At 45.1% G+C, this 27,324-nt stretch overlaps 1 long non-coding RNA gene and 1 other non-coding gene across 2 annotated transcripts in view; one reads left to right on the top strand and one right to left on the bottom strand.

Moving 5' to 3' along the window:
• LOC146847570 (uncharacterized) overlaps positions 1–27,324 on the top strand; it is a 337,022-nt gene that overhangs the window by 155,591 nt on the left and 154,107 nt on the right. The gene's annotated exons all lie outside the window — the stretch shown is intronic.
• TRNAV-AAC (transfer RNA valine (anticodon AAC)) lies at positions 16,895–16,967 on the bottom strand. Its single transcript has one exon. It is a non-coding gene; the product is annotated as a tRNA-Val (tRNA).

The raw sequence follows: 27,324 nt of genomic DNA, 5'->3' as shown, positions 1-27,324 counted from the left end.
TCAATCCCTATCTTCTCCCAAGGTTTACTAGGAAAAATTGATACTTCTAGTGGCGGCTGTCTAATCACCTTAGTCTTGTCACTGTTAGCACATGCCACACAATTTTTTACTCTCTCTTCCACAGCATGATCAACACCCGGCCACCAAAACATTTCTCTTACCCTTCTCTTCATAGTACTACGCCCTAGATGACCTTCATGAACAATATCAAGAATCCTAGACCGAATGCCACAAGGTGGAACAAACTGACTTCTTGTCCTCAATCTACCACCAACAATGCTTAGCTCATCTCTCACTTTGAAATAGTCACAAACAACCATTCTTTGAGCATCCGCATTCTCCCATCCATGCATGATCTTCTCCTCAATTTCTTTCATAACATCATCATTTTCTCTAGCAACAGCCCGTTCATCAGCAACAATAGACAGTTCTCCTTCAACTGACAATATTTCATTATAGTCAACTTCACCAACGTTTCCTTCCAGCGGCATTCTAGACAAGTAATCAGCAATTATGTTGTTACTGCCCTTGACAAACTCAACCTCGAAATTATAACCAAACACACTTAATAACCACCTCGTAATACGAGGCGTAATATTTCCTTCCAAACCTCGACCACCTTTAAAAATATAAATCAATGGTTTGTGATCAGTTCTTAATTTGAAAGGAATCCCCCACACGTAAAACCTGAAATGGTTAATTCCCCAACAACAAGCTAAAGCCTCCCTTTCGATCACAGAATAGGAGGTTTCAGCACCCTGTAATCTCCTTGATGCAAATCCAATTACATTTTCGACTCCTTCATGAATTTGAGAGAGAACAGCTCCAATCCCAACATTACTAGCATCAGTAGTAACATACTTTTTTTAGTCACATCAAAATGACCTAAGGTAGGAGCATTCACTATGGACTTTTTTATACCAATAAAGGAACGTTCACACTCCACTGCCCACTCATAATGTACTCCCTTTTTCATCAATCCTCTCAAAGGCTCCACAATTTACGTAATTTTTTTTACATATTTAGAACAATATTCAGCCAAGCCCAAAAACGACTTCATCTCATCTCTAGACTCAGGTCTACGTGCATTTTCAACAGCTGCCACAAAACTTTTTTTTGGACTGATTCCTTTAGAATTGATGGTGTGACCCAAATAGGTAACCTCATTTTTTCCTAAATTGACACTTTTCTTTCTTTACAGTTAACCCACACTTTTCCAGTCTTAACATCACTTCATTAAATAGCTTGTCATGAGTATGCTCACTATCACCCACAATGAGCACATCATCTTGAAAACATAAAACATGTTTTAAGTCTTCCAAGATGTTCTTCATCAACCTTTGAAAAACAGCCGAAGCTGATGCTAGTCCGAAAGGCATCCTTTTATAACGAAAAGCTCCCAAAGGAGTCACAAAAGAAGTTAGATGACGTGAATCCTTGTGTAGATTGATTTGATGATAAGCGGAGGACATATGTAAAACACTTAACACTATTCCTCCTCCTTCCATAGTTAGCATTTCGAAATATTTGGTAATGGTTCTCTATCCACCCAGATGCACTTGTTCAAATCGCGCAAGTCAATGCATAACCGAATTGTTCCCTCACCTTTGGGCACTACCACAATCGGAGCCAACCACTCCGAGGCCTCTATTGGTTCAATTATTTGTTGTTCCAATAATCTATCAAGTTCTTCTTTCAAAGCCTCTTTCATCATGTTCGGTACATTTCTTACTTTATGTACCACTGGTTGTACACCTTGTTTCAAAATAATTTAATGAGAAAATCCTCTTAATATGCCTAATTCATTTGAAAATGCTTTGGGAAATTTCATCATAAGTATATCATTACTTTCTTGAGACACTTCCTCTACTTCGTTTGACTCAGATAACATTACTGATTCTTTAGCACATGGATTAATGATTATGCCAAAATCATATTGATGACGCTAACCAAGAAGATTTAATCCATAATCGGTCACATAAATCCTCCCAAAAACTCTCCTATTCTTAAATTCTATCGTTGTCCATTTCAATCCCAAAATTTCTATTCTCTTCCCAGCATATCCCACGGCTTTTATGTCAGATTTAGATAAAGAGGAATCACAAAAAGTCTTGAAAGTCTCTCTAGAAATAAGTGTAAATAAACTTCCAGAATCTACTAATACTTTTACAGAAAACCCATCAAAGAGAACATCACAATGTGGTTTTTCTAATTTTCCAGTGTTCTCTAATTTTAGATCTGATGGTTTGGCCACAGTCATTTCATTTCCATAGAACACCTCTTGTTCCCCTTCCACAGTTAAAGTTACTTCTTGAACATTTACACAAATGTCATCCACCTCTTGATCTACCAATTGGACTCTTTTTACATCTATGTTTTCTATTCTTGTTTTACACATTTTTGCAAAATGCCCTCTCTTGCCACACTTCCTACATAGAGTACTTCTAGCTGCGCACATTGTACTAGAGGCAAGATGCCCTGGAGCACCACATCTGAAACATTTTATTTCTCTCCAATTTACATTTTTTGGTTTAGTATCTAATTCCATTTTTTTGTTACCTTCAAACACTTTTGTTACGTCAATATTCTTATCAGAATTTTTCTTTACTATTAGAGAAACTTCAACTTCAGCCACAACAACATTCTTTTTTTCAGGGTTGGTATTATCAATTTCTTTTAGCCATATTGCAGTATGTTCCATTCCTTTAGCAATTTTAATGGTTTCTTCTAAGTCTGGATCTTTCGTTAATAATTTTTCTCTAATCCTCCTGTCATTAGTACATCGTACAATTTGATCTCTAATGAGAGAATCCGTTAATTGTTCAAAATGACAAGATAAAGCTAAACCTCTTAAGGTAGCAATATAAGACGCTATATCTTCATCAGACTTTTGCACTCTAGAGAAAAACTTATGTCGCTCTAACACTAGATTTGTTTTAGGCGTGAATTGAATATCTAACATTTGCATTGACATTTCAAAAACATTGTTTGGCTGTCCATCCCCCATTCCTAACGATACTTCAGGCAAATCTTCATAAATCCTTCTTCCTTCGATGCCTAAATGGTGCAAAAGAATGGCTTGTCGTCTGAGAGGACCATAACGATCGCCACCTATGGCTAACATATATGTAAGAAACAGTTTTTTCCATTGTTTCCACGGTACTGGTGGGTCCCCGGGAGAAGCTAAAAAAGGTGGGCGCGAAGCCATACTCTGATCAGCCATTTGTGAAACAAAGTAATACAACAAACTGAAATAACTAACTAAAACAATTAACTAATATAATAAATCAATATAATAAACTAAAGTTTGAAGTTGTAAGATGGGTCATCAAATAAATGTGCTAATTTCTACTATTATTTATAAGCATTTGTAGTCTTTCTTCACGAATTCACTGTAGTTTCAAATCTCTTTCTAGTCCTCTTTCTATTGCTATTAGTTTTTTTTTTAAGTCCTTCTTCTATTGCTAAGAAGAAGATTAAGCAATCGTTGGCTCCGTGAAAGAAGGAGACATGGGTGAGCCTCTTTAGTTTATTTCAATATATTTTGGCACACTATTTAATTTTGAAGAATGCGTGTTGATTTATAGTGTGCGTTTCATGTTGTCGCGCTGATTTCTTAGCGCGTGCTTCTTGTGCCCTGTAAAAGCAGGAATGCTTCGCTAGACTCAATGCACTCGCGCTTGTTGCGATTGACAACTTTAATATTGAGCCCCTCACTTCACTTGTCGTCAGCACACGCGCACTCAAAGTTAGTTGCTTCCTTCCTTGGCAGTCGTATTTCTGTCGCTGGATTGCATAAATCACGCCGCTTCACGATTGACATGGAACGCTTCACTTTCGTTCACTATGTTCAGTTCACTCATGCTCTTGCCAATTAACGCATCTTTCACAACTTTGTAAATCGGGAACACCTCCCTTCACTGTCGTCAGTGCACTCGTGCTCTAGGTCACACAATCGTGTGTAAGTTGCTCGCTCGAGCCGTTTATCTCTTGGTTCGCGCTTGAGTCTCACGTGCAGATCGCTCGCGCTGGAAACTTTTAACTGATTCAATTGAACTGAGCTGACTTTTGTATGTAAACTTATCGTTTTTGAGGCGTATTTCAAGTTTTATGAATATAATAAAGTGTCAATTGTTCCTCAATTGTTCCTCACGCAGTTTATTATCAAAACGATGTTCTTGACGGTTATTTTCAGCATTCCGTACGCAATACTTGGTTCAAGATGTTTTAAAAAGTCATTAAGTAAATTCCAGGGATAAAAAGTAACGCAAAATCCAATTAAAATACTACGTAAAACACTTGCCTCTGGTTTTCCTCACGCAGGTTCATTAACGAGGTTTCTTAAATGTAGCTTTGTTCCATCCAGGGGTGCGAATGTCGTATACTGTCCCCTGCACAGTTTCACTCATCGCCAGTGTAAAGATCACATGTACATCGAGATATTCTTCAAGATTAGTTTATTGGTAACGACATCCCAGCTCAGCTCCAGCTCAACTGCTTCTTCTTTTCCTTCTGTCCATTCTACCCTCAAGCTGACATCACATTCCGTGATGTCAGCTTAGCATTTCTCTACATATCTCTACAGATACGTTGAGAGCCACCGACCCAGGGTACTCTTTTTACTCACATCCACACAAGAAACTTGTAAGGCTTGATTAGTTTTTTGTAACAAGCCAGTTGCTTCCAGGAGCCAAAATACAGGTGTACCCACGGGTGTCCTCAGCTCATGGACCCTTAGTGTTGCACTTGAGAATGTCTAGGATGGGAGTTAAGCCGCGATCTTACTCATTCGATAAGAAACTATTATTGGATAGCAACTATGTGACCCACATGCAGATATGGATCGAGCATTTTTTTCCATAAATCGCAACACAGCTGGGGTTGGGAGTGTATAGGATGCTTTTAAAGTGGGGTTTAGGGGAGAGACGCTTAGCTTTGGCTTATACAAGCAAAAGCAAATACGAGCGGACCTGCAGGGATTACATGCGTCATTAATGGTAGCTGAGGAAAAACTTATGCAGGGCATACATACGGGCAGGATATCACAGACTTCCAAACGGCAGTAGTTCAGGGCAAAGCAAAAATCTATCTATATTGGAGTAAAGAGATAGCGAGGAAACCCTCCATAAACACGAAATTATATTATGAATATGGGGAAGCATCTGGGCGCTGCCTGGCGCAGAGGCTTAGAGCTAAAGAAGCAGCTCACAGGATTTGCTCCATGACGAATCTACAGGGGCACATAGTAGAAACTGATACAGGGATTCTAAAGGTGTTTCAGGACTTCTACGAGGCACTATACACTAGTGAGGGCTATGATTCCCGCGTAGGGGTTTCCCTGTTACAGTATTGTCGTGACTAACTGGACGAGCAAGATGCAGAATTACTAGAAGTCCCCATTACAATGGAGGAATTGGAAAGAGCCGTTAATGGCTTAGCTATGGGCAAAGCAGCTGCACCCGACAAACTTCCATTGGAAGTCTATAAAAGATTTTTGGGAGTTTTAAAGACTGATATGCTAGTTACTGTGCAACAGGCCCAAGCTGGAGCTGCCCCCTTATCATGGGATGAAGCCAATATTATATTTTTTTTTAAAAAAGATAAACTGGCTGATCAACCTGGTGCATTTCGACCAATATCGCTTTTAAATGTAGATGGCAAAATCTACGCCAAGATCCTAGCGACCCGGTTGGCTGAAGTAATAACACCTTTAGTATCAGTGGGACAACATGGCTTTATCCCTGGGAAGGGGACAACCAATCATATTAATAGAGTTGTAACCATGCTAGACATATCTAATGTAGTGGGGAGTGCATTTAGCCTGAAACTATTAGACGCCGAAAAGGCATTCGACCGGGTCCATGGGAATTTTTATGGGCCATGTTGCACCGTGTAGGTTTTAAACAGAACTTCATTACCTTCATACAAGTGCTATATCGCTCTCCATCAGCCAAAGTTTGCATTATGGGTCTCGAATCAAACCCGCTATATATCTCGCGGGGAACTAGGCAGGGATGCCCCTGTTCTCCGCTGTTGTCCTCACTCTATATAGACCCGTTTTTTAAAAATGTTAGAACAAAGTGCAGGGATAGAGTCGATAATATGGAAACAGGAGCATTATTGTGTGTTTGCGTATGCAGACGATGTTGCAGTAGTAACACCGAATCCCAGTATGGCCATGCCAGAAATTGAACGATTGGCTCGAGAGTTTGGGGCTGCCTCGGGATATTAACTTAACTTGGCAAAAACACAGATTTTATGCTCTAATATTGTATTCCAAGATCCACAAGCTGTGATTAAGGTGACATATTTAGGTGTCAGGTTAAGGGCGTGCTTAAAATCATTGGTTGAGGTTAACTGGGGTAGCATACGAAACAGTGTACGGAGGCAACTGGATCGGTGTGAGTCTTTACACCTTTCAATTGTGGAACGCTGTAATGTCTTGAAAATGTTGATATTACCTAAGATCCTATATTTTTTTAGATCAGTACCGCTTGAAATCCCCCGTATTCAACTTGCAATATTACAGTCAGTATGTGCTAGATTCCCATGAGCCCAAGGTAAATCTCGTAGAGCTATGCATTATATGACTCTCCCTCATGAGAAAGGAGGTTGGGCCGTACCAGATTTGACCTTTCATCATTGTGTCTGCATCCTGCAACATATGAATATTTTATTACTTGGTGACAATCCAATTAGTGTTGCGGAAGCCCCATCAAGCTATCAAATGCTACTTGGGAGTGAGGCCAAAAATCGATTGTTCATTAACGTAGACCCAAGCTACTACAAGAAAACCAGGTTCAAGGTTGTGAACACAGCTAATAAAGTGTGGAAAGCAGTGCAAAGGCAGTATGGGTTAGAGAGGTTATCTCGGTATACCCCCATCACAGCTACGACACTTCTTCCATCGATATTTTGGGATAGGATTGTAGACAGATGGTGAGCTAAAGGGATTTATTATTTAGGGGACCTATATGCTAATGGCTGCTTAATGTCTTTTGAAATGTTATCAGACAAATTTCAATCTTAGCAGGTCTGACTTTTTTTAATATCTACAAATCCGGGATTTTTTAGGGAAACATCAAGTGAAATTAGGAGTAAACCCTGTTATAGAAGCTGTAAGGAGGAAGGCACGTATTGGGATACTGTATAATACACTGCTGGATACTAAGGGGATGGGATGACAGGCTGGGATGTACGGGTATGCGGATAGAAAAATCTATTGAATTAGCAGGGAAATTGTTCATTTCTGCGAACCTCCATGCACAACACTACAAGACTTTGTTTAATCTTTATTACACCCCAGCTAAGCTTTTTAAATGGGGGGGACAAATGATGGGAAATGTTTCCGATGTGGATCAGACGATGCTGATATTGTACATATTTTTTATGCATGTAGACACTTAACGACTCTGTTTGTACACTTAGAGAAATTTTTCACGGAAATTGTGGGGGGCCCGGTAAGCTTGTCATCCGCTCAGGTATTGTTGGGGGTAACTGAGAGAGAGGACCCAAATCAACTGGCCTATAGGTATAGGTATTTGATTCTTCTTGCAACAGCTGTGGTTCGGCTGTGCATCGCTTCAATGTGGCTCCAGAAAGATGTGCCCTCTTTTGAACTTTGGAGAGCTCGATTCCTGTCTATATTTAACATAGAATATAGTCTATATGAAATTAAAGGTATCCGGAAAAAGAAAGTGGGTATGGAGATATGGGGCCCAGTGGTGTCCTATATGAATGATTGATGGCATAGCTAGAGGAGATATATATTTGAGCTTAAATACCTGCACTCGCACTTTAATGTACCATATGTATTTAGTACCACTACTATTTCCTATGTATTATGAAATTTTTGTATTTTTTAAAGATATTTTATTATATCTCTAACCATTGTTTTTATAAAATATTGTACCTTGTGATAATGTTCATGGATTAATAAAATTAAATAATAATAACAAAAAAAATGTCTTCTAAATAATCATCTTCTGATTCCCCACAACCAGATAACGTTAAATGCTTTTTCTTTTCCGTGCACTTGCCTCCTGTTGGTTCTTCTGTCACTAATAGAGGATATAACCCTTCAGTTAACATGGACTGTCTCCAATGTTTCATCTGCTTATCTCGAGTTTCACGTGGAAATTTTGGATAATATCTACTCAAATTTCTGTCACTACTAAGTCTATCTCACTCAAATGCCTCAGTTTCCCACTCTTTTAGGGCTTCATACTGAGTTAATCTGGCTCTTGGTTCTAACTCATTCATTTTAGTGCATAAGTTATGCAAAATTCTTCCATTAAATGTTCCGTTCTCTAGGAACGCCAATATACCATCGTCTTTTGTATATTCTATCCAATTTTCTATCCATACACAAGTATGATAACCTCTTTCCATCATCATATAGGATGCAGGAGTTTTCGGAGGAGGAATAAGAATTCCCTTTCTAGTCTTAATGGGTTTATCCTTTTTAAAATAATTCTTAATTCTCTACATAAATGACATTTTTCTTTTCTCTCCATACATTTTGCGTGATCTTCCTTTTATGTACTGCTCGTAAGCGAAACCTAAATGCTTTCTGTCTGGGCGATTCCCTATTAATGTTGGATCGTGTCTCCACATGCAAGACCCACTATCAATTACTATTATGGCTTTTATTTTTAAGTAATCAGATGTTTGCTTTTATTTTAACAACTGACCAATACCAGCACGGCTTTCTTTCTCTTCTCACCAATCAGTTTCTGTTTTGCTCTGCGTTTAGCCAATACTAGCGCAGCTCTCTATGACGTCAGTATCACTCCTCTCTACTGTCCCCTCCTTTACAATTCATCACGTTAGTGACTAGCCCGCTGTTCTAACCAATCCCAGCGCGGCCCTCTGTGACGTCAGTGTAGCACCCGCAACTGCCGCTCCTTTACAAGGTAATACGAAAACAAATTTTTCTCAAAACTTTACATACATTTTTCATTAATCAACAACATAGAAACATTTGCTACTGTGTCTGATCTTCTAAATTCAAAGATTAGTCAACTTTTACTCCGAGCAAACCTTTTTCTGCTTACCCTTCACACACTATGAGTAAAACCATTCCACTTACTCTTCATACACTACGAGTAAAACTTTCCGCTTACTCTTCACACAAGCATCGGAGAACCTGCTACTCCTTCAGTATTGCCCTTTCTAGGTGATAAAAGACCAAATTTTCACCAGCGGACTCCTTTGCTACCAATTACTCTCACTTTTATATGAAAGATAATAATCCCTAAATCAGTGCTTCTAGTCCTGCGTAACTTTCAGCACTTTCCTGATCCAGACAAGTAACCTCACTGCAGTATGGCTTCCATTCGCCACCCACTAAATATTCCCGGGAACTTCTAGACAACATGAAACATAACGTTTAACGAATAGTGGTTGTTAAAGCTTAAATCAAAATAATTCAATCCACAATACTTTCTACCTTACTAACCAGAACCTAACCATGCTTCTGCTACCAAAAGAAATACTGATTGCGCGCGGGTTACCAGCTCAGGTTAAACACATACATACCTAATACTCACCTGGGTCCAATCCATGCACACAAATGAGCTGGCAAAACCCCGCTGATATCAATATTGGAGTTTACCTGCAATTTAACTTCACCTTTACCAAATCTTACCAATTTTTATCTTCTCAACAAACTCCTTTCTCGATGAATCAGGTGTCTGAGATAGTTTAAGGTAGAAAAATTACATTTATCTTATACTTGAAATGACCACAACCTCAGAAAGTTTGGAAAACCTTTATCTAAATTATTAATTTTGTGAGTCAAAATCAATCACAGCTTAAACACATTATTTCAAGAGGCACAATTAAGTCAAACAAAAACATAATCAAAATAAGGATCAATGAAGACGGTACCTGAACAAGGGAAAGAGAGAGCAGGTATAACGACAGACTTTTCAGATTTATATTTACCTAAGGTGATAGATGAACCCAACTCTTTGAAGATAAGCCAGAAAGAATCTGCCAGGACAAGATGCAGATGTAGAATTGGACAGATTCGGATCTGCAAAGGTGACCTCGTCTAAGTGCAACGCCAGCATCGCACCCCTCTCTGACACTACTCTCCTCGGGTTTCCCTCTTCCACAATTCCCTCTAGAGATGATTAGAATAGCGATCAGTATCTCAGTTTCTCGAGCAGAGTTTCTGGAAGCAGCAGGATCTGAGAAAGCGTCTCAGTCAGGGTAGCAGCATACACGTTGGGTCGGTGACATGTAGGAATGACGGATCTGACAAGTCTAACAAACTATATAACTAAATTACCTTTTTTATATTATTCTTTATTCATGTACCACCCCCAATATATTCAAGTGTGTGTTTTCCCTTATTCTAATTGGTCAGGGCAAGAGGTGAGTTCATCACACCATATAAAAAGTAATATTTTTACTGTGAACTATTGTTCTATGTTCCTGCCCCTTAATTTACTTTCCCATAGCTTTATTCCCACCACATTTCTCATTATGATCATTTCGAAATATATCAAATTTATTTAAAATTGTTGCATTCGTCTAGTTCAGGGGTTCATGTTCCCAGGCATCTTCGGTCAATGTGGCCTTGGCTGTGATTCAAGTTTCTTCATGGGTTTCCAGACGGTCTTTATGTGCGTGCGCACTGGTCAGATGGAATAGGGATTTCAGTCACCCTCCGAGGCCCAAACATGAACTAATAATAAAGTCAGAAAAAGACACGTAAGAATGTGACAATAAAAGATTTCCACTGTATACCACTTATCTCTACTCCAGCCCCATTTACTTATTTAAATCTTTTGCATTAGTGATGAATAGAACTTACGAGATTTAGTCCAAACAGTAGCATATGCGTAAATGTGTGAGTTTCAAGCGGCCATATTTAAAGCTATTGCCCAGCTGCAAGGTTTTCCCACCAAGCGACAGAATACATCATACTACGTAGGTGTCGTAAGTATCAGAAGGAAGGTACCACGCACCTGAAACTCTTTGACTTCCACAGGAGCAGCAAACTTCGGAGAACCAGGACTCAAATGTGATGAAATATTTCCCAACTCCCCTGCCCCGCTACAGCGAATAGATTCACTTCCAGCAGGACGGGGGAAGGGGGAAGAGGGGATAACAAGAGAGACTCCACTGCAATGCCTGCTTCCTCAATTTCTATCTAGGACTGCTCTGGCATCTGTAATTACAAATAAACATATTACTAAAGTAATTCTCCTGACCCCAAGCTGCCTCCACCCACGTTCACCACACCCTTACCTTAACTAACAGTGGCTTAGCCTCTCTCTGAATATGATACTGGAGATATAGTAGATAATGCAGAGCTGAAGAAGTTGAAGTAGGTACTTTCTAGGCTGGCAGTTGAAGATTGTTGGTAAGCATAATATATATATATATTTCTACATACATGCGGTATCATTCAAGTACTGTCTCTGCCTAGAGATTCTCATAGCCTTCCTGTGCTGCAACAGTTCTATGTTCAAGGAAGACTGCTCTGCCCCAAAAGCTGTCAGTCACATCATTGCAAAGTTCAAAGTGACCAGGACTTAATATTCAAAAACGTTCACTTGAAGCGCCGTGAAATTCTCACTAAAAATACGTTGAGTAACTGGGGCTAACTCCTACGCGCTGTCCTCCAAATTATCAGGTGAGCATAAACAAAAATAGACTCACCAATAGCCAGTACATAAACAGGACTCTAAAAACATCACAGAAATTGCCTCAAATTTTGCTCTTGAGGACGAGTCTCTGAAAGACTTGAAGCGCTGCCAAAAGTCTCTTCATCTCCAGGTAGTCAGGCGGCGAAGTATTGCTGAAGAAAGAATTTGCCCCTGAGGGAAAATCTTGTTGTGAGAGGATAAACTGAGAGACACTACCTCCTCACAAGAAAGTTCAGTTGAAGTGCGTTGCGCTAGAGGAACGCGCGCACGAACTTGAAAATATTCGCGGAACACTAGACCGCTAACCTACAATATCGCTTCTTGAGAAGACGCCATGATGGAAGGGGCGGAAGGAGCACTAGTTACCATTTAAAGTGTTTCTGGGAAGGGAAATGACGGAGTCTGCTCCATGGGTAACTCAGCTGTTTTCTCCTATAAACTACAAGTTTGGGAGCAGAGGAGGAGCACAGATTGCCTTTCCTGACAGAAGGTGCAGTAGACGCATGTGCAATGAAATTCCCGCGTTTTTGGCGGCCATTTTAAGATACTCTGGTTACTTGTTACTAATACACATAGGTAAGCTTCCCCTAGATACAATTTAATATATGTAATTCAATATTAGTATTTATATAACAAGTTGATTATGGTGTTACACGTTATTTGAGAGGATTGCATCCGAGCAAGTCTCTTTTGTTAATAAAACCTTGCTCCATCACCGGCCAGCCCCGCGAAGGTCGAACTGTGGCTGCAGGCCCAAGGAAAGACAACTAGGCCCTGCAGAGTAGCAACAGCGCAGGCCCAGATACACCGCCGCCCGCCGCAGTGCTGGAAGCACGCCTCCGTCACAGGGTGCAATGGCGCCCGCAGGCCGGACCAAATCAGTAAGGCGCAATAGGTTCGACAGATAGCCTGGGGGGGCAGCCAGCTGCAGGGAGGACGGTGCAAATGGTGTGCAAGGCTTCTGGCGATATCAGCACGGGGGAGTCAGACTCAGGAAGGGCCGCGCACACAGGCTCCCAGAAGGTGCGTCACAGTGAGTTCCACAATGTGCTTCTGCGCTCGGAGCCTCAGCTCCCACAGGATTCCGCTTCTGGTGGTAGTCCATATGCCTCTCGTGATGCGGCCATGACACAGCCGTAGACAGCGTCCAGTCGCGAGTCGCAATAGGCTTCCGAGCACCGCCCACCAGCAGACCCCACCAGGGCAGCCACAGTAGACCGCGGCGTCCGGAGTCAGATCCCACGTCGATTCTCGGTGATCACAGGGTTTATGAAAGTCGCTGGTGCGGCCGTCTGTTCCCAACAGCTATACTACACCCTGAGGGAGGATTGGGGAGGAGGTTCCCCCAGGTTCCGTCGTGGAAAAAGCAGGAATTAATGGGTTTCGGCCAGGAGCTCCACTAAGGTGTAGTCGCCATGCTCAGTGGTTAGCCACGCCCCCCGTCATTGTTACTGGTAATTTGATTTGTTTATCTAAATTCAAGAATGTATATTTGTGGCGCACGTTGGCTGTTAGGTCGGCACTCACCTGTAAAGTTGACTATGTGTCTACCCAAAGGTGGTGAAGACATAACCCTGGGAGACTGATAAGAAACCTAAGTAATGATGTGTGGAGCCAAGCAAGAAGTGATGAAGGGTTATCCCAAGAAAATCCATAGAGACCAGAAGTATGTGAGTCCAAAGGGGCCACCCGAGGTGGTGCAGTGATTGACAGAGACGACATGAAAGAATGTATGAGTTTAGCCCCGAAGTGGTGAAGTTTTAACTTAAGGAAACGCATACAGGACACAAGAGAGTGTGTTCAAGGGGTCCCCACAGATGTGGTGAAAGATCAAGGATCACCCTAAGATAAAATGACACACTACAGTAAAGAATTAACGGGGTCAGCTCAGAAGTGGTGAAGGAGCACCCCCCAAGGAGAAGGAGAAGGACAGACACCACAGTAAAGATTCCACATTCTTTTCTCCATCTGTGCTACTCCTTATAGAAGCAAGTCAAGGAAAGTCTGGGAGACCTCAGTGCATGGTCTGAAGGGACCACCCAGATGTGGTGAAGCTGCAACCCCACAATATCAATAGACTCCTCAATAATGATCAGTGTGGTCCACCGTGAAATGGTGTAGGCACCAGCCAAGGATGTCTCCTCAGAAATGGGTCTATGCGGTTAGCCTGGAAGTGGTGATGGTGCAATCTGAGGAGAATGCAAAGATACCTCAATGCATGGTCTTTGGGGTACCCAGATGTGCTGAAGATGCAACACAACAAGATCCACAGACACGTGAATAATGTTCTATGTGGTCTAGTGTGAAATGGTAACGACACAACCCAAGGACGTCTGCTCAGAAAAGGATCTATGGGGTCAGCCTGGAAGTGGTGATGGTGCAATCCAAGGAGAATGAAAAGACACCTCAGGGCATCGTCTGTGGGGACCACCCAGATGTGGTGAAGTTACAACCAAAGAAGATCCACAGAGGCCTGAATAATGGTCTACGTGGTCCATCGTGAAATGGTAACGACACAACTCAAGGAAGTCTGCAGTGTCCTCAGAGAAGAATCTCTGAGGGCACTGCTAGACTTCCAGGTGCGCTGAGTGCACCTGGAAGTGGTGATGGTTCAATCCAAAGAGAATGAAAAGACACCTCAGTGCATGGTCTCTGGTGACCACCCAGATGTGGTGAAGATACAACCAAAGAAGATCCACAGAACCCTGAATAATGGTCTACGTGGTCCATCATGAAATGGAAACGACACAACTCAAGGAAGTCTGCGTCTCCTGAGAAAAGGATCTATGAGATCAACCTGGATGTGGTGATGGTGCAACCCAAGGGGATTTAAAGAGCCCTCGATAAGGGGACTCTGGCTTCAACCTAGGAGCGGTGATTTCACAGAAGTCGCTCACCTGCCAGTAACAGTGAAACCACTGAGCGCCCAGTGCTGATGTGCGCAGGAGTAAAAGTCAGACAATCCAGATGTATCGCACAGGTTATGGTGGACATCCTATCGGAGAAGAAGGCACGTGCGGTAACCTATTGTGATGTAGCCAGGAGGATTACTTTTTGTAACGTGGAAACATGTCTGTATGTTGGTGCCTCAGACAATGCAAGGTCTGTGACATCAGGTCACGTGGTTCTTAATCCACAATGGAAGGAGATGGGTGAATCAATTTTAATAGATTTTTTGTTACCTGTTATAACTATTCCTTTTTTATAAGCAAGGTGTTTTATAGTTTGGTTAAACTTAAATAAAGTATTTATTAAACTCATTGAAGGCCACTAACCAATTGGGGTTGATCCTGAAGACTACACAATGTGTGTGTATTTGTAATCAGTGCTGGAGTCTACACAATGTGTGTGTATTTGTAATCAGTGCTGGAGTCTACACAATGTGTGTGTATTTGTAATTAGTGTTGGAGACTACACAATGTGTGTATTTATAATCGCTGCTGTTCCCAGAAGTCCTTGCTCCCAGGGTGGAGGAAGCGGAACATTCAGATCATGAAGGTAATTCCAGTTAACCAGTTACAAGTGGTTTCTTCTAGATTCATTTGATGATGTGGGAGTTTGACTTTAGATGAACTGCAAAGGAGACATTCTACGCAATTCCTGCTGCATAGCAAAACTGGCCAATTGTGCCTATTGGAATGTTACTAGATCCATACAATGGTTCTTATATATTGAGGTCAAGGTCCTAGTGCCCATATGATGGACCAGGATCTAGTGGAAACCAGTTGCAGCTGGTGAACTGGGAATTCCAAAGAATGAAGGAAGGCACTTGGACGACACAAAACAAGTGCATGCGCATCATGTGTAGATGCCTTTATTACAAATCCTTCCATCGCTCTTCGCACTGCCAGTGCAACACGCTTTGTTTCTTTACCTCTGTGTGTCTTCTCTGTGCTTGTGTCTCTCAGCCTCTTACTCTCTCTTAACTCACTCCCAGTGCCTGAGTCTCACACTCTTTCAACTTACTCCCAATGCCTGAGTCTCTCACTGTTTCTTAACTCACTCCCAGTGCCTGTGTCTCTCACTCGGTCACACTCTCTTAACTCAGTCTCTCACTCTCTCTCTTAATTCAATATCAGTACCTGTGACTCTCACTCTCGCAGACACTCTCTTACTCACTCCTGCTTCCTGAGTCTCTTACACTCTCTTACCTCACTCACAGTGCCTGAGTCTCTCACTCTCTCACATTATTTTAACCCAGTCCGACAGCCTGAGTCTCTCATTCTGTCACACTCTCTTAACTCACTCCCAGTGCCTGCGTCTCTCACCTTCTCACACTCCCTTAACTCGTTCCCAGTGCCTGTGCCTCCCACCCTCACCCTCTCTTAACTCACTCCCAACACCTGAGTCTCTCACACTTTCTTAACTCATTCCCAGCACCCGAGGCTCTCACTCTCTCTTAACTCACTCACAGTGCCTGAGTCTCTCACTCTCTCACACTCTCTTAACTCACTCACAGTGCCTGAGTCTCTCACTCTCTCACATTATTTTAACCCAGTCCGACAGCCTGAGTCTCTCATTCGGTCACACTCTCTTAACTCACTCCCAGTGCCTGCGTCTCTCACCTTCTCACACTCCCTTAACTCATTCCCAGTGCCTGTGCCTCCCACCCTCACCCTCTCTTAACTCACTCCCAACACCTGAGTCTCTCACACTTTCTTAACTCATTCCCAGCACCCGAGGCGCTCACTCTCTCTTCGCTCCCAGTTCCTGAGTCTCTCACTCTCTCATTCTCTTAACCCAGTCCCAAAGCCTGTCTCTCACTCTGTCACACTCTCTTAACTCACTTCCAGTGCTCGAGTCTCTCACTCTGTCACACTCTCTTAACTCACTTCCAGTGCTCGAGTCTCTCACTCTCTCTTAACTCACTTCCAGTGCTCGAGTCTCTCTCTCTCACACTCTTAACTCACTCCTGGTGCCTGAGTCTATCTCTATGTTTAGAGTTTGGACATTTCGTGCCTGTGTTTGTGTAAACATTGGTGTCTGCCTGTGTCAGTGCCTGTAGCATGTGCAGTGCCTGTGAGTGATGGATGGCAGCGGCTGTCCTGCTGTCTGGCTGTAAAGGGACAGGAGTCCGATGTCAGTCTGTCCTTGAATTAGCTGGATGTATAAATGCGCACACTGGAAATGCAAACGGTTTGAAATGTGGCGATGTTATCCGAGGAGTCCTACAGCGCGTGAGAATGATAAAAGAATAAGCTATAGTGAGCTCGTGTGGAAAAGAAAACAAGTGTTTCCGCCCGGTCTCGAACCGGGGACCTTTCGCGTGTTAGGCGAACGTGATAACCACTACACTACGGAAACCCACATGGGGTGTTTTGCAGTATTGTGGAGTCTTATAAGCGCTTATCGCTGACTACCACCCAGTCAATGGTGTGTGTTGAATGATGCACAGATAAGAGGGCTTTTGCCCTAATAGATCTGAACGGAATGAACAGAACTGAATGCTGCACTGGAGGTCTCTCACTGATAGCCTAGAACTGAATATTGAACAGGGCAGTTGTCTCTCATTGAACCCATAGGACTGAATGCTGCACAGCTGGAGGTCTGCCGGAGTGAACGAGGCCTGCTGGGGTGAATGAGGCCTGCTGGAGTGATGGGTGCCTGCTGGGGTGATGGGCGCCTGCTGGGGTGATGGGGCCTGCTGGGGTGATGGGGCCTGCTGGGGTGAATGAGGCCTGCTGGGGTGAATGAGGCCTGCTGGGGTGATGGGTGCCTGCTGGGGTGATGGGCGCCTGCTGGGGTGATGGGCGCCTGCTGGGGTGATGGGGCCTGTTGGTTTTATATTGCTAGGGACCTCTTGGGGAATGACGGGTCGCTTGAAGATTGCTGAAAGGCCGCAGAGCACCCGACCGGCTCCTGGAACACTGACTGGGACAGACACACGTTTGTGTAAAGTTGTGTATGTGATGCGCGTATCAGTAATGTGCTCCAACAACCGCCGAACCCTACTTTGTGATTCTTTGGTTTCTTCACGGGAGGGTGACTCGCCCTTCTCCTCTCTCCCTTGTGTTTGGAATTGCAAGTAAAAGAGCTCAAGGGCAGTGTGTCCATCTCTCTTGACAGAACACTGTTCTGTGAGTGAAAGTAAACTGTCCTCTTCCTGTCAATCACACTGTTTCCGCTCCTTCGAATGTTCCCAGGTGCCCCAGAACTGCTCTCTTCTGATGAGTCTGTCTTTGTTGTCCTCACTGCGCAGTCTGACGAATAGACGGATGTTTACTGTTGTGTGATACTTCTCTGTTTGGATTGTCCATACAAGCATCCGTAGCATGAAAGCAAACGTTAAGAAACTGCACCCTTAGGCAGAATTCACAGAGAGTAAGAACCCTGCACGTGCTGCATCAGTGACGTCATTAGACCCGGTAAAGCCTCAGGCCGCTCCCAGTGCTGCCACGCTCCCTGGTGGCCCGGGTTCGATTCCCGGCCAGGGAAGGTGCACTTTTGAAGCAACCATCTTTTTCTTCAATGGTTACTGCGTTTTTTATACTTTTACATAGAATTGTATTTTGCTTAATTACACTGATTACTTTATGATGTGCCCTAATGAGACACATTGATAAGGATTGGTGCACATTTAATACCTCTTAATGACACAGAAAACAAGCAGGCAGACTCAATTGTCAACGTGGTCTTGAGAAGCTGCAGTTTTGTTTGGAATCTAATATCTTCGTGTTATTGTTCCCGGACCGTGTTAATGAAAACACCTGGGCAAAGTCACAGTTCGCAGTGCACTAAAGTGCTCTGTGATTTCAGTGGAAATTCCGTTTTGAAAGAGAAGAGCGGCCGCCGCTACCGGTGCATCCTGAACAGATACAAGACCTATTGTGTCTCCTTGAGAGAAGAATCTCATCACTTAAGAGTCAGAGGGTCATTATGCCCTGATTAGGGGCTGATGATTGGTCTAAGGCTGCCCACAAATGAAAGGGGCTCTTGGGGGCATAATGAGCCCCTTGCGGCGCCGGACCGTTAATTTTTGCGATGCTCCAATGACGCAAACTACAAAATTACATCCTTGCGATCATGCAAAGACACTTAGGGGTCTATTAGGATGGCGGTCGGATGGCCGGCGGCCAGTCGCAGCTCGCAATACTCGCGGGGGAGGGGGTGAGTCGCGCAGGGGAGTTTAAAATAAAAAAAAGAAAACTAAACTTACCGGACCGCCCCGCCTCTGCTCCTGGGCCGGTTCCCCTCACCAACATTCAATTTCTGAACAGGAACAGCAGCCCCTCTCAGCCAATAGCAGGGGCACTTGCTGCCCGCCTGCCAATTAGGAGACCGAGGGTTTCGGCATTGATCAACCCTCGCTCTCCTAATGCGCAGCTGCCACGCTAGCCAGACACTATTGCGCATGACTGGGCTGGTTGTAAAAATTCTCCGACCTTCAGCAGTCATGCGCACTTGTGTTGCTGCCTGCCCCTGGTGTGACATGTCAATCAGCATGACGCCGGACCGCCCACCCCCTACAGACTCTGAAGGGTGTGGGCGGTCCGACGTCATGCTGACTGACATGTCAGTTCTCCCTCGGCGTCTCTGAACTTTAGTAAACTGAGTCAGTTTACTTAAGTTCAGAGACGCTGAGGGAGCTGCGGGCACGGGCGGCTTGTGGGGCAATGCCCCAGCCCCCTAATGGACGCACCACCACTGCTGGAGGTGGTCATCCGCCCGCGATCGCAACCCAGAAAACTGCCCATCCCATTAGCATGGCGGTGACGACCGCGGTGTGGAGATTTTCAACCCGTCTCTTTTCTGCCTGTAGCAGTCCGCACGCTTGCCTGGCGGGTGGAGTTGGACCACTAAAATGGGGCCGGTGCAGAGTCAGGCTCCGCCGGCATGATTATGATGCCGGCGGCAGCCAGTCTTTCCATGGTGGTGGAACTGCCATGGAAAGGCATGTGGAGAATGTCCCATGGTACCCCCCCTACATGTCTCTGTACCAGGTGGCAGGCACTGTGCAGTGCCTGCCACGCAGTGCAGGGATATGCTGGACATGCTTTTTTGGACATCGCGGCGGTGCTGCTGGTAGCAGCAACCGCCGCAATGTTAAATGACGCAATCATACCGCCATGGTCGGATTTCGACTGCGGAGCATACTAATTGGACCGGCGAGTATGCCGTGGTCCTAGCGGGCGGTGTATTCCCACTACCATGGCGGTCAGAGTGATTTTCCGACCGCCATTCTAATAGACCCCTTAACATGGCTTAACGCTGCCTTTTACATAAGGCCCCCTTTCACGCTATAGTTAGCATGAAAGGGGTGGGCAGTAGGTGTTGCGGTGGGCGTTCCACCGCCACACACATTCATTTTGATGCTGCCCCTATGTCAGGGGTCTTCAAACTGTGGGGCGCGGCCCCCAGGGGGCCGTGGAGTGATGTAAAGGGGGTCGCTCCTTCCCAGTCACACTTCTGCCCAGGCCCAAGGGCTTCAGTCCCCCCCCCCCCACACTTCCCCCGTCCTGTGTCTCAGCCCAGGCTGCTGCAGTGAAACTTGAGCTGCTGGGGGCTCAGCTGGGCAGTGTCTGGATTCCTATCTCCGGCACCCCCCCCCCCCGTGTTTTTTTCACAGGTCTTTAAAGACCATTTGCATTTTAACATGCCTTTGTAAACTGGTTACAGAGGCTTAGGTTTTTTTGCTGGTTCCAGTACCCCCTGGGTCCCCACTGTGCCTATTCCTTACATTTTGATTTTACATTCACTGCCATAGTGTGAGAATGCATTTCATGGAAAGGAATACAAAGTTGGCTTCCTGGGGGCACCTTGTGTGAAAGTTTATTGTGCTTTTGAAGCACCTGCTGCAGCGTTTCTTTCCCGCCTCACATAAATGTCAAGATAACTCGTGTGATTAATCATCTTCCTGGAGAGAGATCAGAATTTTGTATAGTTGAGGTTTTGACTTAGGTGAAGTTAGTGCAGAGGGTTAATATGCCTGCTGCAAAGAACGAGTACCAAGTAGATTACAGAGTGTGTATGATGTGAAGAGATCAGCAGGTTACTGCTTGCAAAAGAGACACCCTTTTGTTACTTGCAATTTATAACTTAAAGTCCTAATATAGAATAGTGAGCTATTAACTTTCATCCTAGAACTGCATACACACCGCAAAGTATACATTATTAGAACATTGATTAATGTTGCAAAAAGGGTTAATTTGGCTAGAAATCAATTCTTATTATTAAAGGAAACTCCCAACTATGCTGTTTCTTTTTCGACTCTGAGTTTGTGCTTCTCCACACCAAGCACTCTTGAACTATACTGCCTACCAGTATGGATGACATGGGACTCCTATACTTTTAGTCCTTTGGCTTATGTAACATTTCCTATACACTGATTTACACACTTATGATTGATTGTCTCTGTGTAATGTGTGTGTGATGCAAAGTGCTCGGACACCCTACACTGGTATGAGTGGCACTATATAACTAATTCAATGCATCTGAGAGTGTGGGGTTATGGAGACTTGGTCACTGTTAAAGGGTGCTAGTGAAAGAATCCGTGGTGGGGGTGGTCATTGGGGGGGGCACCAACAAACATTGTCGCACAGGGCACCACCAGCACTAAAGCCGGCCCTGGGAAGTATGCACAGATAAGCGCTGAAAATACCGCTTTAGGTGACTGCTTTTTTTTGTACCGACTGGGCCATCAAAATAGTCTGCTGGTAACCCTAACCATAGGACTGGAAGTTTGTTGCAGGATCAGCACATTATTTATTTCCTTCACCCTCGATCCCCGATTAATGCCGCAATAGTTTAACTTGGATCTTAAAGTCTACGCCCCGGCAATAACATGCTGAGTTACTTCATGGGTCTGGGAATGCACCCTGCATTCAGACAACTCATTCCTCATTCTCGCCCTTTATTGTCACGCTCACCTTGCACTCACAGTGATCACAATGCACTCACACTGATCACCATGCACTTGCACCATTCACCTGCTCACCTTGCACTCACAGTGATCACAATGCACTCACACTGATCACCATGCACTTGCACCATTCACCCGCTCACCCTGCACTCACAGCGATCACAATGCACTCACTCTGATCACCATACACTTGCACCATTCACCCGCTCACCCTGCACTCACAGCGATCACAATGCACTCACACTGATCACCATGCACTTGCACCTTTCACTCGCTCACCTTGCACTCACAGTGATCCCTCTGCACTCAAAATGCACTTGTCCTGCTCACACTATACCTCAACCTGCAGTCACACGAGTACACTACTCATCCTGCACTCATGTGACACTTCACTCACCTGTCCCCCTCACTACTCAATATGCAACTCACTCAAACAAGCCCATCAGTAATCATTCATTCCATTCTGAACTTGCATCCGCACCCAAATTCATATGCCACCTCACTCACCCTGCAGTCACTCCTCTTGTCATACTCTCACACTGTTGCATCGCTCACCGTGCACTCACATGGGCACTCTTGCCACCCACACAGTGCAGAGGGTTAATGTGCCTGCTACAAAGAATATGTACCATGCAGATCACAGAAATGAGTGTGAGTAAACTATGAGTAGCGCTATAAAAATGTTTATGATTGTCAGAAAGGTGCTATAGAGAGATGAGGTGCATTGTTGGTAAGTGGTAATGAGGGGATTCATGGAAAAGAAGGAAACGGGGGAGGGGCACCAAAAAAGACTATTGCACCGTGTGCAACCAGTGTTGGGGCCAGCCCTGGCTGGGGAGTGTTAGCTCCCCCCCCCCCAAAGTTCTGGTCTAGTGACTCCCCTGCTTCTGCCTATTATTATTTACATTTGTAGCGTGCTACTGTTACGAAAAGATGTCCTGAGGCTAATAACCATCTACTGCCTGAAGGCAAATGAGAAACACACAGAAGGAGAACCAGCCAAATGGGGTAACATAAGGCCCTCTTTCACGCTATGGTTAGCATGAAAGAGGTGGGCAGTAGGTGTTGCGGTGGGCGTTCCACCACCAGACACATTCATTTTGATGCTGCCCCAATGTACATGGGTGGTGTACATAGGAGGCAGCGCCAAAATTAAGACCAGGTAAATCCTGGTCTTAAGTTAGCGAAACGAGGAGAAATGCATAATTTCTCCTTGTTTTTGATTTTTCCATACGTGCTGCTTTGTGCAGCAGCACACATGGAAAAAGTAAAATGCCAAGGTTTGTTTATGTACAGCAAGGTGTTCCTTCCTGTACATAAACAAACCTGTAAAAAATGCAATTTTATCACTTTCATGTGTGGTGCATTAAGCAGCACCCATGAAAGTGACAGAATGGCACTTTAGGATTGCTTATGGATACCTTCCTACACATAAACAATCCTCCCCTGCACGCAGACATCCTTGTACTATGGTGCAAGGGGGCCTGTGTTGCCGCTAGGTTGCTAAACTTAGCGCCATTGCAGGGGGAAACACAGGGCTGCAGCACATTCTTGTAAATATGGTGCAGCCTTGCGTTTCAGAAGTGGCGGAGTGCGGCGTTAAGCCAAGGAGGCTAATGCTGTGCTCTGCCACTTCCTTGTACACATCCCCCTTTGAGTGGCTTTGAATGGCCTCATAGATCTGAAGTGAGGCAAGTCAATGCAAATCGCTACGTTGCCCTACTCTAGGCTCGGGAGGAGTTCCATGGGTGGTACAGTGGGTGTTCATACGCAACACCCATGGATTTTGACTCTTCCCTAGATTTACACGACTATGCAAAGCTGGGAATGCCCCAAAAGCTTACGTTTCCCGAAGTGAGGCATAAAGAGGGGAAGTATCTTTATTTTTCCTCATTTCTTCCTCTTTCTATTTGCACCTTAGACATCCAACTGCAACTGCAGCCGCCTCCTGCACCACCTCTTCTGCCCATGACACCTAAACCATGGATTATAATTATTTGATGGAAAGCAAAGTGAGATAAGGAAGAAAGCAGAGCCAGAAAGTTAACCCCAGAAAGGAATTCTCTACACTTCAGGCACTCATGAGGGAACCATGAGAGCTCTTTGGGATCCTTGGGCTAATTTGAAACTTAGTGGCTTATTTGCTAAAGAGGTTTTTCTATTAGTAGGCATATAACGTGCGATTCGTCCCACCACACTTGTCCCCTCTTTTCCCACCACAAAAGGCACCATACCAGTGGATGGTCTTCACTGCGTAGTCTTTATTAATTCTCAGATAACGTCATCTTTATTGTATATGCACTGTCAACATTAGACCAACTTTTATTAACCAATCCAACACCCATTGATAACATTGGGTTGCACAGTATTCGTTTGAACCACAGGTTACAGTTGCAATTGTATTTACAGTTCAGGATCTCCCGAGACACACGGTATTCGAGTTGTACCAGCAGGACACAACCCATCTCCATTGCTTCCATTTCAGGCAACTACCCGTCGTCTACCTCCTAGACGCGGCCACCAGAGCACTGCTTTGCGCCTTTCCTTGCGCACCAGCTTTATACCAAGTTGCTTCCTCCAAGCACCGGCATCTCGGGTAGGGTCGGAGAGTCCAGGGCCACCAGCAGGACGGCGCCCTCTCCCGCCAGCCCGGAGCCCCATTGACTGCCCTCCTTGTTCCAGGATTGGCCAGTCCCCGTCAAACAGGAGCCCCCGCCATTTTCTGGCCCGGGACCCCGCCTGCTCTACCTTAAAAAATGAGGGATGGGTGGGTGGGCAACTTTGCTTCTGGCTGCGACCTGCTGGGCACCCGAGGCAAGAGGACAAAGAGGGCTTCTCCCTCGTGCACAGCTTTCTTATCACTTTCCCTGGAGGGGCCGCCTGCGTACCTAGATGACGCACTACATGCCTGCCTACCTCCTAATATTTCCTGGTCGCCCCTCCCACTCGCCCTGCCCAGATGTGTCCTGGCCCAGCCTCTCTGTTGCCTCTCGCACGAAATGCCACTAAGGGCCCCCCACCCCTAGGCGCGGTGGGGGCCTCTCATTTTGAGTCATTTTTTGTCACCTAGAGACTTGCTTTTAGTGTTAAATGTCAAGGTGGGCACAAAGTAGGGAGAGGATGTGGTCTAACGGCTAGACTGCCGACCTTGGAGCTGGGAAATCAAGGTTTAAGCCTCGAGATCGACTCCACATCCTGTGAATCTGGGCAAATCAGGTAATCTCCCCGTGCCTGTAAAAAAAAAATGAATGTGTCTCGTGCTCATATAAAGCGCTCCAATACTTTCTCTAAAAGCACAAGCAAGACCGACCGTGGCAGCTCCTCTGCTATGGCGGAGGAGCGTCGCCGCACTGCTTTCAAACAGTGCGAGAAGCAAACACATATCTTTCAGTTATTATCATTTTATGTTTGTGCTGCTTTGTGGTGGGCGGGTGGGCGGGGCTGCTCTGCGAGCAGGGCAGTGGAGGAGTGGTTTTCCCAAACCAGTCATGCGCACTTTCCCCCTTCTCCATGCAGGCTGCATTTCAGCCTGCATGGAGAACAGGCCCACCCCTCTAGCCCCTGGCTGAGTGCCGTGTCACGGCGCTCAACCAATCACAACGCTGCATTGCAGCACTGTGATTGGCTTAGGGGAGGAAGCAGGCTGCCTGCTTCCTGTTCCTGAAGTCAGAGGCAAGAGAGCAGGAGCAGAGACGCAGGACCTGGCACTGGTAAGGTAAGTGATTTTTTTTTTTTTCTCACTCCCCCCTGCAATTGCGACTCCCCGCTTGTCCTCCCCGCAAACACAAACAACTCCAGGCTCCCGCTACCCCACCCGCGAACCATGCGGGCCACAACTGAAGATAGCTGGTAAACACATGCACTCTTGTGTTGTGTTTAAGCAAAAAGAAAAAAGTGGATCCCTAAAAGTGAAAATTGGAAGGGTATAATTAAAGAGGAAATGCTCAGGAGGGCCAAGGCAAGCCATCAAATACGTATCTAGCAAATGAGAGTCTCTAAAAAGCAAACCAATGGTAAGCAATGGGTGGGCTTTAAGCCGCTGTATACTCTTGGTAAGACGACAATTGGCCTGTTGCATCCAGACAGCTGGCACTGTCTGGTCGGCTCGACCCTAAACAAGCATTAGCAAAATCACTAGGTCTCGCCTTTGGGATCTTTGGGCTTTGTCCAAGCCTTTTAGCCATGCTGCACAGCATCTGTAAGAGGCCACAATATGCAGCACAGGTTGTGCAGGTGGTTAGATGACGCGGAGAGCGTGGTGTTCAGGGAGTGAACTCTCCGGAGCGGGGGACCTGACCTGGCTGTGGGCCCTGGCTGATGATTCTCCCCCTTCAAACTGTCATTGAATCAAATACCCATCAGGCTCTTGGAACGAAAAGTGAGGGGAGGGCAGTGCCTTGAGGAGGATGAATGTCATAATATCTTTCTTTGGTGAAGCTGAAGTTTGTGCAAGAACAGTATGTTTGGCGGAGGAATGTCTAAGAATACAACAGTGGGGTAACAAAACCTTAAGCGCCCCTACAAGGAGCCAGGATGGGGCCCCATAATCCCTCATCCTGTACTTGTTCGCCCCTTCCTGCCTTCAGGCTATCTCAGAAGCTGAACTATTACTCGTCAAATGAAGCCCCACAGGCTCTGGCATTAGACTGCAGCTCTGGGCCCTTGTTGGCACACAGGTGGCACAGGACTACAGGTGTGTAAAAGAGAAAAGTGACAGTGAACGCCTCCTGCAGCCCTCGCCCTAAGAGCCAGGCGTGCTCGGAGCCATCAGAAAACCTGCCTCGTGAACCTCTGAAATATAATGTTAAAATATGGCAATCACTCACGAGAAATACAATAATACATGTCAGTTAACATTTGTGATTGTCTTAGTTTAGTACAGTATTTCATAGCATTGAATGAGACATAATTAAAAGAATCATTTCTGGGCGTGAAACTGGACACATCCAAGAGTCAGCCCCCTTCCAGTCCCCAGCCGCCGCCGCTGCCATGGGTCCACCGAGAGATAAGCGAGTCCTGTGTACATCATATGCGGCCAATATTCCTCCTATAGAAGGACAACATTATGATCTGTGAAACCAGACATGAATGAAGTATCTCTAAAGCACACATAGTATTTAAATGAGTGCTCCAGTTCCCCCCACAGTCGAGTCCAGTTCAATGTGGCGCAGGAAAGTAACTAGATTAGCTCAGAATCACACAATGTGGTCAAGTGAAGAAGAAGCCAGGATTTGAACCACAGTTCCCTGACTAGACACGGTGCAACTCTTCCACTGAGTGCGCATCTCAATGCGTCTCCAGTTGTAACACCAGAAAACAACTCTTGGTGACTGCAACCTTCACGTAGGCGATCCCAGCTTTAAATAGGGTGACATTTATTGGGGGCCTTGTCACATCTTAATTTGTATCAAAAACTGAGGGGCCTCACACACAAATGTGGCCACTCGCTTGAGCTGCCGTCGCCGACTAAACCCTTTCCGCTAGTTTGGACGGATCACTCCCGAGGGCATTTTCCTAATCTTGAGAATGTGTTTGCAAGTTTATGTCTGCGTCCAACTACGCGAGCTGCAGGAAACTCCGAAATCCCGGCGGTTATTTCAATCATCCGGCTGACGCCACTGACAGTGGCCGCCAAGAAACCTACCTGGCGCAGGAGCGCTCCACAAGCTCCTGCAACAACACATAACATCTCGCTTCGACAGACGGAGTGCATGAGGGGTGGGTTCCTTCAAATCTAGCCTGGTTCAAGGGCTGGGCACTGGCCCCCGTAACGGGGGGGAGGGGAGGGTGGAATAGAAACTC

Source organism: Triturus cristatus, chromosome 4_1, assembly GCF_964204655.1.
Source record: "Triturus cristatus chromosome 4_1, aTriCri1.1, whole genome shotgun sequence".
Taxonomy (NCBI): Eukaryota; Metazoa; Chordata; class Amphibia; order Caudata; family Salamandridae; genus Triturus; species Triturus cristatus.
Note: the sequence above shows the minus strand (reverse complement) of the source record. Positions and strands in the feature narration are given on the sequence as shown.